The sequence below is a fragment of the Balaenoptera musculus genome, chromosome 15 (assembly GCF_009873245.2).
Source record: "Balaenoptera musculus isolate JJ_BM4_2016_0621 chromosome 15, mBalMus1.pri.v3, whole genome shotgun sequence".
NCBI classification, from domain to species: Eukaryota; Metazoa; Chordata; class Mammalia; order Artiodactyla; family Balaenopteridae; genus Balaenoptera; species Balaenoptera musculus.
The window spans coordinates 45094508-45111766 of NC_045799.1; the positions used below are offsets into that span (position 1 = coordinate 45094508).

The 17259-nt window shown below is 41.9% G+C and overlaps 1 non-coding gene across 1 annotated transcript; it reads right to left on the bottom strand.

Moving 5' to 3' along the window:
- Window positions 1-1134: 1134 nt before the first annotated feature.
- LOC118882141 lies at window positions 1135-1241 on the bottom strand. The gene has a single exon (XR_005016693.1). It is a non-coding gene; the product is annotated as a U6 spliceosomal RNA (small nuclear RNA).
- Between the last annotated feature and the right edge of the window lie 16018 nt (window positions 1242-17259).

The following is a 17259-nucleotide window of genomic DNA, read 5'->3' on the forward strand; positions in this document are numbered from 1 at the left end:
ATATTGAGTAGAGTTCCCTGTGCTATACGGTAGGTCCTTATTAGTTACCTATTTTATATATAGTAGTGTGTATATGTCAATCTCAATCTCCCAATTTATCCCTCCCCCCTTTCCCCCCCAGTAACCATAAGTTTGTTTTTTATATCTGTGACTCTGTTTCTGTTTTGTAAATCAGTTCATTTGTACCATTATTTTTTAATTCCACATATAAGCACATATGATATCATATGATATTTGTCTTTCTCTGTCTGACTCACTTCAATCAGTATGACAATCTCTAGGTTCATCCGTGTTGCTGCAAATGGTATTATTTCATTCTTTTTTATGGCTGAGTAATATTCCATTGTACATATGTACCACATCTTCTTTATCCATTCATCTGTCGATGGACATTTAGGTTGCTTCCATGTCTTAGCTATTGTAAACAGTGCTGCAGTGAACACTGGGATTCGTGTATCTTTTTGAATTATGGTTTTCTCTGGATGTATGCCCAGGAGTGGGATTGCTGGATGATATGGTAGTTCTATATTTGTTTTTTTAAGGAATCTCCATACTGTTCTCCATAATGGTTGCACCAATTTACATTCCCACTAACAGTGTAGAAGGGTTCCCTTTTCTCCACACCCTCTCCAGTGTTTGTTGTTTGTAGATTTTCTGATGATGCCCATTCTGACTGGTGTGAGCTGATATCTCATTGTAGTTTTGATTTGCCTTTCTCTAATAATTAGTGATGTTGAGCATCTTTTCATGTGCCTTTTGGCCATCTGTATGTCTTCTTTGGAGAAATGTCTGTTTAGATCTTTTGCCCATTTTTTGATTGAGTTGTTTGTTTTTTGATATTGAGCTTCATGAGCTGTTTGTATATTCTGGAGATTAATCCCTTGTGGGTTGCTTCATTTGCAAATATTTTCTCCCATTCTGTTGGTTTTCTTTTTGTTTTGCTTATGTATTGAAGAGACTGTCTTTTTCCGTTGTATATTCTTGCCTCCTTTGTCATAGATTAGTTGACCATAGGTGAGTGCTTTTATCTCTGGGCTTTCTAGCCTGAGAAAATATTGATCTATATTTCTGTTCTTGTGCCAGTACCAAACTGTTTTGATTACTGTAGCTTTGTAGTATAGTCTGAAGTCAGAAAAAAGTATGGAACGCTTCACAGATTTGCATGTCAACCTTGCACAGGGGCCATGCTTATCTTCTCTGTATTGTTCCAATTTTAGTATATGTGCTACTGAAGTGAGCACGAGATTTTTTGTTGTTGTTTGTTTTTTAGGTCTGTTTAGTCTGTTAAAGGGGTATGAAAAACTTGCTGGTATCTTGTGTTTATGTCGCTGCTATAGACTTACCTGGAGCAAAGTGCACCTTTCTCCTACCTTCGAGGATGAGGAGGATTGGAGGACTGTCCAGGTTGGTGGTGTGGAGGGAAGCTAGGGGCTTTCATGGTCAGACATTGGAGGTCCTGCTCCCAGGCAAGATGCCGCTGCAGAGAAGGGCAATATTCCACAAATGGGGAAGGCCAGATGACTCCAACTCCTACCTACACCAGTAAATCCCATGCAGGTACAGTGCCAAATGCCAGGTTCCAGCAGCAGAGGGCTCAGGGGGTGGACATGACTTATGGGGAGCTGGCCAGCCTCAGATGGAACAGGGGGACTGAGCCAGGAGCAATGACAATGACGGCCAGTCACCCACATGTGAAGACAGGGACATCCCCATTTCCACCGACTGAGTAATCCCTGAGACTCTCTGGCATTAGGGGAGAGGATGGAGGAAGGATCCCCCCCAAAACATCACAGATCCTGGATTTCTTACCTAGGCTGGTGAGTAGGAGCTCAAGCTGAGTTTAATTTAATACTTAAAAAAAAAAAAAGAAGAGAACCATGGCATTTTATACCCTGAATGTCATGGGAAAATTTATGCTGGTCTTAATAAATAAAAAGCACTTCATACATAAAATGATTTCTAAGCTATAATTAATAACCATATATCATTAAAACAATCCCCGAAAATCCTGGTCAGAAGGCTGTGCTGAACCATTAAAACCAGGATGGTGGACTCTGAAAGCATGCTTTCTCCTGCCAAACTAGAGTTTAGGGGCTGAGCAGAACTGACACCTCCCAGGGCTCGGTGCTGCCCTGTAGGGAGATCCTACATCCTCCCAACAAGTCTTCAGGGTACACTGGAGTTTTCAAGGGGTCAGAGTCTTTTTGCTGAAAATCCCATTGAAACTTCACAGAGTGATCATGACTTTCCCAAATCTACCCCCTTTTCCTTGTCCCTTGAGGATTCCAGGTCCCCAGTGTGCCTCTCCAGAATTATCCCTTCCACTTACTTCCAGACTTTACAGAAATCCACAGGTCCTCATGCAAAACATGGGGGCAGGGGAGAGAGGTAAATGTGTTTCAACCTTGGGAATTTTAGAAAATTAATCTGGTGTGCATGGTATGCTGCACCCCAGAGGGGTCTGGGGGTGCACCCTGTGGTCACACACATCAATAGCTTTGCTTCGAATGTATGAACGGTGCCAGAGGAATAAACCAGGGCTGCCTCATGTTGGTTCAAGTCTGTCAAAAGAGTTATGAAAATCCTTCCATTTCTTGGAGATTTATTGATTCTCGAATTGTGGATAAGGCATCATGGACCAGTATCTAATCTGCCTGCTGGAAATCTGGGACTGGTTGTCCAAATGTTATCTCAAAATTAGTATCTCTAAAATAAATCTCCTGAACATCATCCTTAAAATTCCTTCTTCACCCAAATTCCCCATCTTACTCATTGGTCTATTTACCAGCCAGTTTGCTGAGGCGAAACCCTCGCTTCTCACATCCCAAACGTTGACTTCACCTGCCGGTCATGTCAGCTCATTGCCCACCACCTCACTGCCCCCACCATGATTCACACCACCATCACCGTAACTATGGGTTGGGCTATAGGACTTCCTAACTGGAAGCTATTCCACCATCTTGGATTGCAGATGGAGGAAGCTTTTAAAATAATAAATCAGCTTATGTCACTACCCAGCTTTCCATCCTTCAGTGCTTCCCATGAGTTCTCTTCCAAGAACATCAAAGTCCCAAGTGTGGCCTCCCAGTCCAGCTAGTCAATCCATCTCTCAGGCCCTGCCCTCCATCCACACTGGCCCCATTGCCCCTGCTCACACCTGCCAAGCTCTGCCCCACCTCAGGGGATGGCACTTGCTGTTGCTTCAGGGTGGCTCCTCCTTTCTATCCGGTCTCAGCTCAGGTGGCATCTCCTTAGAAAAGCCTTTCCTGAAGATTCTTTCTGAGGTGGACCCACCCTCCACCTCTGTGTCTCCCTGTCACGTGACCCTTGTTCTCTAGGCTCCAATCTCATTAATTGGAAGTTAATGTTGTTACTGTATTCAATTATTCACATCACCATCACCATCAGGAGGTCAGGCCCTTGGGTTTGTGGGATCTACAAGGGCACCGATGAATGGGCATGGGGTGGGCTCTCTGTTCTGCATGACCTACTTCAAAATTCCAGGTAGAGGAGACCCCTTGTTGTCGGTTCACCTTCCAATGCAGAGCGACCATCAGGGAGCTTGATCTATGGGTCTCGGGGTTTCCTTCAAGAACTCTGGGGACTTTTAAGTGGGTAATTAAATCTTGAGAGATTGGTCTTGGGCATTTCATTCAGCTCAAAAAATATTATATTCATTGATACTCACCATACAGACCTCAGAAGAGGAATTCATTGCTTAATGATTAAACTTCACATATGTTACAGATTAAAGTCCATATTTCCCATGACATATTTAGATAACACATTTCCCAATTCTTCTGCTGCACAAGCCCACGTTTCTTTTTTTAAAATCAGATTAGTTATCATCTTGACCTACTATATGTAACCTATTCATCCATTTTTTAAAATTCCATCCAGTGGAAAAGGATGAAAATTCTTGCATGCCTAAAATCATAATGGTTTCTTTGTTTTATATAAGGTGGAAGAGAGTGATCTCAGATTTTAAAAGTTTTATCTGAAAGAGAATTAAACGAATTGACTATGCTTATAGAAAAAACTTTGCATTGGCTTAAAAAAGGAAAGATACATTTCTAGAGACTGTTATTATATGCGGTAATTTAAAACACATATCAAAACTACTTTCCTCTAATATAAAGGATACAGCCTTTTTAAAAATGAAAAGGACATGAAAGATATGTTTCTCATGCCATTTGATGAAATGTTTGACAGAACATAAAACCCCTGAGATTATCTGGATTTGATGTTCTTGGAGGCCATTCACCATGATTTCTGCTTTTGTGGTTGCTTCAGGATAAAGTAAATTATGAGCATTCACCTAATGTGAAAAGTCAGATCAGACCATCTGGCTCTGTTTCAACATGATCTTCAAATTTTCTTCTCAGAATTAAAAAAAAAAGAAGAAGAAATAAAAACCACTTACTGAGTAGATTTATTAATACACTTGAGATCGAGGGGATGGAACTAACTGTATTTACTTCTGAAATAGTTGAGAAACATACTTTCAATCACAGTTATGTAGCAAATCCTACAGTAAATACTCAAATAAATTTAGTGACCATCTTAAAGTTTCTCAGAATACCCCATTCACCTTATTAAATGAATCCCACTGATTCAGAGTTTGTAACAATTACTACTTGACTGGGCTAGAGTTTCTTGTATTTTTCATTTTAAAAAATAGTTTCAAGAAACAAAATGGTTACTGTAAATAAGACGTCAAGTACTTTTCCAACCTTTCATATATATATTTTGCATTTTTTTCACCATCATCCTTACCACCATTTATGTCTGGAATCATTTGTTCAAAGCTCACTCTGAGCATATATGTCCTCCCAACATCCTCACAGCAGTGTCATTAGCTGGGTACCAGGGTCACCATGTTTATACATGAGAAAACAGAGGTTCAGAGAGGTTACCTTGTCCAGGATCACACAGCTAGAAAGAGACAGGATTTTTATTCCATGGATTTTATTTCCATCTAGTCTTGGGGAAAAAATGCTAGCCACTAGCTTGTATATCTATATGCAAATTTTAGAAATTAAACCACATTTTAACATCTGCAGTATAGACCGTTCCTCGGTTCAAAATAACTTTCCCTGAACAAAACAGGATTCACGTGGTCAAGTGACTTGATTCTCTGTTTAGACCTCTGTTTTCTTAATTGTACTTTTAGAAATACAATATCATATATGCCTACCTGTCTTTTCTTTTTCAATCTGTTTTAGCAGACAGTGTGGTTTTCTGGGTACTAAAAAGATTATCAAAATCCAAATCAACCCTTTCATAATCATCAAAACTCAGACAACTGCAGATTCCAGCAGATCTGCAATTTTGCCCTTGGAGTTAATGGTCAACCCAACATAACAAGTTGGTATGTTGCCTTTGAATTACCAAGAGTGGCTGCTGCCATTATATAAAGCAGTGTTTACTGATGATTGTGTTTAAAGTTTCTTGAACCCTGTGGATCCTTTTCTTTCCATAGAGAGAGGTTGCATAATGGAACATAAGTAAGAAATGAACCATCCATGGCCTTTCTTCTTCTGTGGTGGGTGTGGTGGCGCTACACTTCTGAGAGATCTAAAGTCAGCAAAAAATATTCACAGATGATGCTTTGCTTTCCACCAAGGTCTAAAAACAGCAGTACCGTGATTAATAAATCTTTCCATGGTGAAACTCCTTTATGACATTTATGGTTAAAATATTGCCATATGAAATCCAGTTGAAGCTTGAGTCATTTGGCTCAAAGTAACCCAGATTACTATGTGATAGTTCTTTGGTTATACGGCTACGAAGAGACCAACAGATAATCATGATAGTATTCCAAATGCAAAATAAATTCAGGGCACTCAGTAGCTTTATAAATTAGGTAGTTAGACTGAGTCAAAAAAAAAAAAAAAAAAAAGGAAAGCTATTTGCTGGCTCTCAAATGCAATAACAAACCCCCCAACAAAATTTCTGGGTTCTTCTATGGTTTTCCCTGGCCCTTCAACTGGCCTTCGTGAAGTAGGAGTTTACGTAAAAAGCCAGAGGTGAAGCAGGCGCATAGCACAGGGAGATCAGCTCGGTGCTTTGTGACCACCTAGAGGGGTGGGATAGGGAGGGTGGGAGGGAAGAGATATGGGAACATATGTATATGTATAACTGATTCACTTTGTTATAAAGCAGAAACTAACACACCATTGTAAAGCAATTATAATCCAATAAAGATGTTAAAAAAATAAATAAATAAAATAAAATAAAGCAAAAAAAGAGAAAAAAAAAGGCCAGAGGTGAAATACGAGTTGTTTTACCTTATTCAGTGAATGTCAGTTGGGTCCTTCAGGAAGCAAATGCCAAGGCAGAGTTACAGATGCCAGAGACTTAGTGGAAGTAACACCTCTGACAGATAAGGGAGGGGGCAGGAGTGGGGAGGGAAGTCTTCAGATCATTCTGCAGGTCTCCTGTGATGGGAGGAGGGGAGGAAAGAGGCTTGGGTAGGAGGAGCCTCAGCCCGCAGGGCAGTCCTAAGAAAATAAAAAGAAACTCCAGAGACTGGCAGAAACAGGCAGACCCCAGGATGTTCCATCACTGACCGGAGGCTTCCTAGTCCACTACAAATGCTGTGGCAGATTCCAGAACTGCTGTCTGTTCTCCTCACACTGGTCAGCAAGTTCTTTCTTAGAGAAATATCCCAACAGCACACCTCCATGACTGCCATAGAATATTTTCAATTAAATTACGTGTTAAATATTTACACCATTACAATTCAGTCCTACATTTTAATTCAACCTTTAGTTACAGAGTCCTAGAAAGTCAACTGAGTGGGTAGGACCATGCCTTTTATTAACAAAGATGTTAGGATGTTAATGGCCTCCGTTGTCTCTCTCTCTGTGTTTCACACTCACACCTCTACTGGTAGAAGCAAATATTCAGCTGACATCCACATCCAGTTTCCATGGCATGATGGTAATTTACTAGTCTTTGAGCTTCTTCTTTTTTATTTATTTATTTATTTAATTTTTGGCTGCGTTGGGTCTTCATTGCTGCACGGAGGCTTTCTTTAGTTGCGGTTAGCGGGGGCTACTCTTCGTTGCGGTGCGCAGGCTTCTCATTGCAGTGGCTTCTCTTGTTGTAGAGCATGGGCTCTAGGCACGCAGGCTTCAGTAGTTGTGGCACGAGGGCTCAGCAGTTGTGGCTCGCAGGCTCTAGAGCTCAGCCTCAGTAGTTGTGGCGCACGGGCTTAGTTGCTCCGCGGCATGTGGGATCTTCCTGGACCAGGGCTCGAACCCATGTCCCCTGCATTGGCAGGAGATTCTTAACCACTGCGCCACCAGGGAAGTCCCTATTTGAACTTCTTGATGCTACTCCCCGTCCATAGAACCATGGCTCCATGAAGCAAACTGCACAACGGTCTCCAAACATTTACTTGATTCAAACCATTCCGTTTGGTCTCCTACAGCTGATCATTTGGTCTGACCCCAAAGTATCTCAAAAGTAGACAACATGGGGAGGGAACATAGAGGGCATTTCAATCCCTTTACTTTCCTGGATAAGTCATCCAGTATCTACAAGTCCCCAGCCATGTCAGAAACCAGCTCCACGGGGAGGGATCAACACCTCTATATCATATGCCTGTTTATAGCTCAGCCAAAAGAAAGCTCTTCAGATCATCAGGGATCCCAAACGTCTTCAAGCTGAAAGGCACCCCCGCCCCACCAAATGCATGTTTTGCAAGATTCTACCCAATTGATTTTTTTCTAAAAGATATAAATTTTGATCCCAAGTGTCATGCAAAGTCATGAAAAAAAAATGCTTTCAGAGCAGGTTCCAACACAGCAGAAGAGATGAAACCAAGTTCATACACACCTCACCCCTTACCCTACAAGAGGATAGAATCTGATAAAAAATCAGAGTGGAGATGCATCTGCCTACTGGGGCTTCCATGACAAACTACCACACTACCACAGACTGAGTGGCTTGAACAAAGAAGTTTATTTTTTCACAGTTCTGGAGGCTAGAAGTTCAGGATCAAAGTGCTGTAAGGGTTGGTGTCTGGTGAGGCTTCTCTTCCTGGCTTAGAGAAGGCCACCATCTTACTGTTTCCTGACAAAGTCTTTCTTCCATGTGTAGGCAGAAAAAGAGAGTCTGCTGGTGCCTCTTCCTCTTCTTATAAGGACACCAATTCTGTCTGATTCGTGGCCCACCCTTATGACCTCAGTTAACCTTAATTACCTCTGTAAAGGCCCTATCTCCGAATACAATTTGGGGGGAGGGGGAGGGCTCAATTCAGTCCATAACAGGGGGTGCAGACCAGTTAAGTACTGTGAAACAGGGGAAGCCAAAATATCTGAAATCTATCTGTAGTGTCACCAGCCACACTGATGAATCACAAATGAGGTTAGGAATTAAAACAAATAACACTTCCTCAGTTTTATAGCTGTGTATATCCTCATTGCCAAGGTGAAGCCTCGAGAAGGGCATAAATCAAAATCAGCCCTTGGCTCACTTATTAAGACAGTAAATTCCTCTCCTTTTTTCTGCCCAATGCTGAGGACCACGTGGGCCAAGCTTTTGGTAAGAAGATGGATCCAGGTCTCCACCACCCATTCAACGAGTCTGTAGAATTCATGGTGCCGGGACACAGAGGTAAGCGTTCACAGGTCTTGTCTAGAGAAGAAGAGGATTAATCATCAGGAGAACATGAGTTTCAGGTTGCTTCTGTAGCTTTTGGCGTCTCTGACACATGGGGAGGCAAGGGCGAGAGTACTTTCCTCTGCAACTGCTAAGACTATTTATTTGAGGGACAGATCATTTATTCAAACCATTTATCAGATGCTCTTCTGTGGTGCTGCGGTAGCAGCTAGCGAGCATAATAAGGTGGCCTGGAGCCCTTATCAGTTCTAACTGTGAGCAAGAACCTGGATTTACGGACAGGAGGGCGGGGCTGTGGATGTGGAGGGAAGATGGGTCGGTTTCCCTCACTGGTGTCCAACCATCCCTGCCAGTCACAGCTGCTCATTCCTTGTTAAGTAAAGGGGCAGGCATGCTGAGTTAGAGGTGAGAAGGGGTGATGACAGAGAAAGACGGGACCATCTTTCCACACAGGGTTGCTCTAGGGTCTCAGTTGTCCGTTGGTGACATGATGTGCACACGTTTGGACATAAAAAGGGAGGGATCACAGGAGGAATCCAGGGATGCACAAGGCTCTCTGACTTACCGAGATGCACTCCCTAGTGTCCTTTTCTCCTAGTCGGGAAACACAGGCAAAGTAATTGTGAAGAATTGTCTGTGATGATATGATAATAAAATGAACAAAGCTTTGTCTATGAACACAGCTGATGTCCAATTCACTGTTAGTGAGGCATGCATCATACATGATGTAACTGTGAATCTATTTTACCAGATATGTTCATGTTCTTGCACACATGTTCTATGCTCTTGCCTGGCATCTCTCCAAGAACAAGTGGTACACGACTATAAAACAAAGGGGTACAGGTTTGGAGTACAGCAGTCTGTTCCTATGGAATGAAAAGGTCACAGTAGATTTACATCAAGATTCCAACTGTGTCTTAGCCTCACACCACTGTGCTCCCACCAGCCTAAGCCAGTCCTGGGCATTTGGCTCCTGGCAGGCAGGGCTACTCTCACCCCTTCAAAGGAGAGACTTCCTACTGCCCCATACCTACGCTCTGTTAGCAGACAGGGAAGCCCAAGAGAGATGCCCCTTGTTCCCCCAACATATGTCTCCTTGGGGTGGGACCACTCTGCATCATTTCCCAGGGCTGCCCCAGGTGTGCACCCCAGGGGGCCACAATGGCATGCTCTGTTGGCTTCCTCCTCTTCCCTGTCTCTCGTTCTGCCCGCTCACAGCTTCCTGGGATTACTTCCCAGTAAATTGCTTGTGCCCAAATCCTTGTCTCAGGGCAGTTTCAGGAAGATTCCAACCTGAGGCAGAATCAATTCATCTTTCTCCATATTTGTTCCTCTTTCACAACCATCAGTAATTTTCTTTTTCTGATCAGTCTTTGAAAATTCAGATTCCATTCAACCAGATAACATTCATGATCACCCGGTTACCGGGATGTTAGGATGTAATTTCAGAGAAATCTACTGTCTGGTTGCCAGGATGCCAGGCAATCTGGAAGAGAATGGTCATACTCCGCCCTCAAAGCCCGGCTCTGAGCCAGAGGCTATGGGTTTCAATTGGGGAAGATACATTTTCATCCTGTCACTGACTTTTCATGGGGGTTATCTTGGATCAAATGTTTCGTGCCCTTTGTGCTTTAATTTTTGATTCATTGCCTTTATATATTTTTAAGTCAATCCTTTCTAGAAATAATATTTCTTTGCAATTTGAAAAATCACAGGATAAATAAGAATGCATCCTGATTTCTTGGATTTCCCCCATAGAGTTCCTATCTGCAAACATGAATGACTTTCATATTTCTTCTTTTTATAGTTAACCACAACCAAAAGCACACTTGTAACTCAATGTAGGACACTCTTTCCTTTATAAGCTTCAGTTATGCAACACAGTCATACACGTAAGCCCCAAGATTTATAATCAGTTTAACCTTTGTATCCTATTTCTGGCTTTGTTTATGCTAGCTTAGTCTCCATCAAAACGATGTCCAAATTAATTGGGCATTTGTCTTAACCTACCAATGACTTCATTCCACTGTGGACATGTATCTAATGTATTTACAACACACACACACACACACACAGTTGTGGGTTTGTTGTTTTTCTGTAGGGAGTCTGTACTTTCTTTTATTTATAATTATTTTTGGAACTTCATTTTGAAAGTTCACTTATTTATCATCTTCTAAAAACACACCCTAATGGAATACCACAATGGCTTTAAACCGTTCTCCAGTCTGAAACTTATCCTTGATAACAGGCTAGCTCTGACACTGAAGGAAGAAACTGGAGGAAAGTAACGTCAAGGAACCACATGATTAACTTGACTTTCTCCACGCCATCCCCTCGTATTCTTTCGAGCTGAGAGTTTTTGCCCGAGTGAGTCTGTATCCCATGCCTCTCAGAGTTCCCTGCCCCCAAATAAGGAACAGAGGCCGTTAAAATGTGGAAAATTAAGAAAATGCAGAACACATCATTAACTCATATAGTCAGGAAGCTGTGGCAATCTTTCCTTCTCCTCACATAAGGCCCACTATAAATGAAATATATATTTTAATTATTTCCAGTTTAGATATTCCCAGCGCACAGTACACAACCTCAACGGCTCGCTGTAGAAGAAAGGAAAGTTGGGCGGCGAGAAAGCAAGAAGAAAGTTGCACTTAATGCAGAACAGTTGCAAGGCATCGTCACATCGCCCTGAGCAAAACTCTTCCTTTTATTTTGTAGAAAAAGCAATTGATTTCCCCTACGTGCAGCGTCTGTATTCAGATTCTGTTTACTCATGAGCTGTGACAGGTTTACCCAAAGCAGCTTTGCAAACCAGCTGTCCTTCACAACCTCTGTGGTTATAATTCTTTTAAGTTGCAGGGATAACTTAAAATGTCCACAGCCCTCCGGGATGCAATGCAGGCAGCAGGAACTGTTGACATATTTTATTTTTTATGTAGCATTTTCAATTACAGAGAATGGTACAACCATGAACCTTCATTCAAGGCTTCCCTCACTTGACAGTCATCGGGAAACATAAAGCATCAAAGTCCCTTCAACTCAGCCTCTTTCCAGAAAACTCTGCCAACTGGCCAGGGATGCCAATCCTGACTCCATGAAAAACAAGCTGGAGCCCTGAAAGCACAGAGTCTATGCCTTTCCAGTGACACCACGGGGTGGGGGGGGTCACCCCCAAGAGGGACTTGGTAGAAATCATGATGCAGGTGGGACATCACTTTCAAACTCTTTAAGCTACTCAGCCAGTTTCTGCCTGTCCTTAAAAAAAAAAACAAAACAGATTTCTTCAAAAGTTCTTGTAACTTGTTCTTGTTTTTCAAGCTTAATAACTCTCTACTCTAAAATTTTATCACAACAATCGCTTATGTTAAATATTCTCCACATCTGCTTTAGCAGTGGCGTAGCGGGGTAGGCGGGGGGTGGCATTTAACATCCACCTTGTGCAAGACAGATTTAGTACTTTGAAGAATCCAGGAAGGTTCTCCTTATTTTATAAAGGTGTTTACAAGCACTGCTTTGGCCTGCAGCCAACTTATGATTATTAAATCAACTTATACTGGTATTCTACCTAACTAGGCCCTAGTGGGAACGTATCCTAGAAAATTAAACTGTCAGGGAGTAGAAATAAAATGGTCACAAAGCATCACAAAACGCTCAGGGAGAAATGAGACTGATGGAGGCTTAGTACCGGCCCCTCTCCCCCAGGAGTGGTTCTCTCTGGCTGCTGGAGTCCTCGTGATTCCCAAATTCCCATTTCCCTCTGTGCATCTGAGTCTTTGCACGGACTGTTCCAGGAGCCCAGGGTGTTCCTTGTCTCTTCCCAGCTTGGGAACTCATCCTCCACGACCTGGATCAGAGAGACCTCCGGGGAGGGGTAGCACCGCGCACAGCTGCGGTGCAGCTGAAGCATCATAGGAGATCCTCACCCTGTGACCTCCGACAGTTCTGTTCCTGTATCCTTTCTCCCCAGCAGCCAAGTCCTCAGCGAATGCGCATGTCTGCCACTCACCCTCCTTAGTATCACAAGCCCTCTGCCAGGTGCCAGGTGAAGAAAATTTGTTAAACGAATAAAGATAGACTAACAGTAGAAATACATACATATATACCTATGTATACTCATATGCTAGTTTCACTACGTAAAAGAGTTCAGATTGGCTGCAAGAAGAGACTCTTCCAGCCTACAGCTCTCAATTCACTGTGAGAAGCAACTCATATTTTTCATTTTTCTGGACGGAAGACCAGCATTTTTCAGAAAAATATCTGCTTCAGAAATAACCATTATAGTATCAAAGTTATTTTTAAAATACTCATCACATTTTTTTTAACATCTTTATTGGAGTATAATTGCTTTACAGTGGTGTGTTAGTTTCTGCTTTATAACAAAGTGAATCAGCTATACATATACATATATCCCCGTATCTCTTCCTTCTTGCGTCTCCCTCACTCCCACCCTCCCTATCCCATCCCTCTAGGTGGTCACAAAGCACCAAGCTGATCTCCCTGTGCTATGCGGCTGCTTCTCACGAGCTATGTATTTTACATTTGGTATAAAATACTCATCAAATTTTAGACACCATTGGTTGCTTGCATATACCTTTTTTACTTGACTTACAGACTCTCTGTTGGAAAAAATGTCCATTTGGATATGTGTATGTGTGTGTGTGTGTGTGTGTGTGTGTGTGTGTGTGTAAAATCATCAGCACTTCCCAAATAACCAGGGTCAGGACAAAATGGGTTTGATTTCCTAGAATAAATAAAAACATAACATATGCAGGCTAATGCTCAAGTCTGTCATTAGAAAAGAAAAAGGAGGAGGAGGAGGAAGAAGAAAGAGAAGACGAGGAGGAGGAGGGGAAGGAGGAAGAGAGAGTAGGAAGGAAAGGAAAGACTTATTAATAGAAACCTCCTCTGACCCCATGTATAATGTTCACTAAAGCTAACATTTATTAAGCCCTTGTAAGCCAGGAAATTTTAAAAGTACTTTCCATGTATTGCCTTACGCAATCCTCACCCACACTCCATGAGGCAGGTCCTACATCACCCCATTATTACCCATGAGACAATGGAGTCACAGAGGGTGACCCGCCCAAGGTCACCAGCTAATAAATGGTAGCATCAGGATTTGAACTTGGGCTCCTGGCTCCCTTGAAAGAAGGCTCCAAACATGCCATCTCAATGTCCTCACCTTTCACTCCCCCTTCACCAACTCCACACTGGCCTCTGACCCCATTATTCTAATGGAACAGCCCTGGTGGGTCAGGGGTAACTTCCATGTTAGAGGGGATATTACTCAGGCCTCATCAGACTTGACCTCTTGGTCAAATTCAGTCCTGCTGACCTCCACATTTTGCATACCTTTATTCTGGGGTACAGTTCTTCCCTGTTTTCCTCCTACTTGTCTGCCGGCTCTTTCTCTGCCTCCCGTCCTGGTGTCTTTTTCTTACCACATCCATTTAAAAGTTGATGTTCCTCAGGTGTGGTCCCTCAGGTTTTTCTCTCTTATGCAATGTTCTCACCCTAGTATCTAAGACTCAAATCATCTCATCTAATTCCCAGTTTCAATTATCACCTATGGGTAAATAACACATAAATGTATAGTGCCAACCCAGACCTCAGACCTACTTCCTGAGTTCCAGACCATATCTTCCAGATCCTACCTGAAAGCTCCTCCTGGATGTGGGGAAGATGCTTCAAACTTGCTCATCAGATATGTATTGCTGAACCTGCAGCAATGCCTGACACACAGCAGACAGTCCGTGCATTCTTGTTGAAAGAGTTAAGAAATAAATGGATGAAACTCAAATGTCCAAAACCAAGCTCATAATCCCCTATCCCCCCAAACCCATCCCCTTCCAGGGTTCCTTCCTTCCTGAAAGGCACCACCTTTGAGAACTCTGTTTTCCTCTGTCATCTCAGCACTGACTTCTGTCAATTTCATTTTCTAGTTATGTTTCACTTTGTCCACTTACACAGCTGTCTACCTGTGCTCCCTCCGTCTCTCCCTGGGCTACCGTACAGGTACTTCTAACTGGTAAACCCACATCCACTCACACTGTTTCCTATCCATTTTCCACAACACTGGCAGAGTGGTCTTCTCAGAAAATAAATCTGATTGTTTGCCAACAGGGTTAGAACTGTTCAGGGGTTTTTCATTGCTCTTACAACTAGGACCCAAATCCTTAGTGTGACCAATAGGACTCTGAGCTGTCTGACTCCTGCCTGAATCTCCAGACACTCTTGTTACAGCTAAGGTTTTAATTCCCTGTGGAGACCAAGCTCCTTCCTGCTTGGAGGGGGGGGGGGCCTTCACATATGGAATCACTAAGTCCCTGAGCATCTCCCAATACTCTTCTTCAATGAGTTGATTCCCACTCATTCTTCTCTGGTTTTCTGGGCTGTTTCCATCCTCTTATTAAGGCTCTAAGTGGTCACATTACATTTATTTATGTGATAATCTAGTGAATAGCTGTCTTTCCGATTTGACTATAAACTCTATGTAGGTAGGAAGTTTGTTTTTTCCTGCTTAATTTTATTCTTATTTCTAGTCACAATGCTTGTTCAATAAATAATTATTGTAACTATTGAAGGAATGTATTGATGAGAAATTTATAAAGGAAGATCAACACCAAACATGGGTTGAAAAGTTACTAGAGCTAGAGAAATATAGAAGGAGTACAAGAACCATACAAGCAGAGAAGAAGATTATCTGTAAAGGAAAACTTCCAGACTGGGCTCATTAATACCTGGAAACAGTTTTTGCCAGGAGATACTGCAATACTATGTTAAGCTTTGAGGAGAAAAAAATGTAGTCAGAGCAATCTAGTAAAGATTTCATTATATTATTCAAGTATAAAGGCAACAGAAACTCTTCCCCACACATACGGGGCAGAATCACAGGGTTCATCATTGTTCATTTTTGATGGTTGATTGCATTCCTCCACTGTGCATGAGGTGGGAAAAGGGCAGAATAATCAAGCGGCAGAAAAATACAAAAAATAAAATGAAGTAACATAAATAAAACCTAACATATCTTTCATGTTAATACATTTGAAAAATAAATCCATTGAAGCAAATGATTACTCTCAAGTTGAATACAAAAGCAAACCCCAATACACTGGAACTAAATGATCAGAAATGTTTGCAAGCAAAAAGGAAGAGAAAAAAGATCTAAATGTAAGACCTAAAATTCTAAAACTATTAGAAAAAACATAGGAGAAAAATTTCATAACCTTGGATTTGGTCCTGATTTCTTGGATCTAATACCAAAAGCACAGGCAAAAAAAGAAAAAAATAGATAAATTAAACTACATCAAAATTAAACTGTGTATCAAAGGACACAATGAACAGAGTGAAAAGGCAACCCATGGAATGGGGAAAGTATAGACAAATCATGTGTATGATAAAAGGTTAATATCCAGAATATGTTAAAAACTCCTATAACTCAACAACAAAAAACAAACATCCAAGTTAAAATGTGGGCAAAGGGCTTGAACAGACACTTATCCAAAGAAGATACATAGAGACTTCCCTGGTGGTGCAGTGGTTAAGAACCCACCTGCCAATGCAGGGGACACAGGTTTGATCCCTGGTCCGGGAAGATCCCACATACCATGGAGCAACTGAGCCCATGCACCACAACTACTGAGCCTGCGCTCTAGAGCCTGCGAGCCACAACTGCTGAGTCCATGTGCCACAACTACTGAAGCCCGTGCGCCTAGATCCCGTGCTCTGCAGCAAGAGAAGCCACCGCAATGAGAAGCCTGTGCACCGCAATGATGAGCAGCCCTCACTCGCCGCAACTAGAGAAAACCCATGCGCAGCAACAAAAAGACCCAATGCAGCCAAAAATAAAATAAATAAATGAATAAATTTAAAAATTTATTAAAAAAAACAAAGAAGATACACAAATGGCCAAAAATCACATGACAAGATGCTTAATATCACTAATCATTAGGGAAATGCAAATGAAAACCACAATGAGATATCCTCTCAAACCCATTAGGATGGCTACTATCAGATAAACAGAAAAGAATAAGTATGTGTGAGGATGTGGGGAAATTGGAACCCTTGTACAAGCTTGGTGGGAAAGTAAAGCGGTGCGGTCACTATGGAAAACAGGATAGAAGTTCCTCAAAAAATTAAAAAGAATTACTATGTGATCCAGCGTTTCCATTTCTGTATATAAACCCATAAGAATTGAAAACAGAGACTCACAAGAGATATCTGTACACCCACATCCATGGCAGCATTATTCAAAATAGCCAAAAGGCAGAAGTAACCCAAGTGCCTACGGAAGGGTGAACTGATAAACCAAATGTCTTATATACATACAATGGAATATTATTTAGCCATAAAGAGGAAGGAAATTCTGACACCTGCTACAACATGGAAGAATCTTGAGGATATTGTACTAAGTGAAATAAGCCAGTCACAGAAGGACCAATATTGTATGATTCCACTTATAAGAGGTATCCAAAGTAGTCAAATTTATAGAGATGGAGAGTAGAATGATGGTTTCCAGGGGCTGGGGGGAAGGGAGAATGGGGAGTTATTGTTTAATGGATACAGAGTTCAGTTTTGCAAGATGAAAAGAGTTCTGGAGATGGATGGTGGTGATGGTTGTACAACAATGTA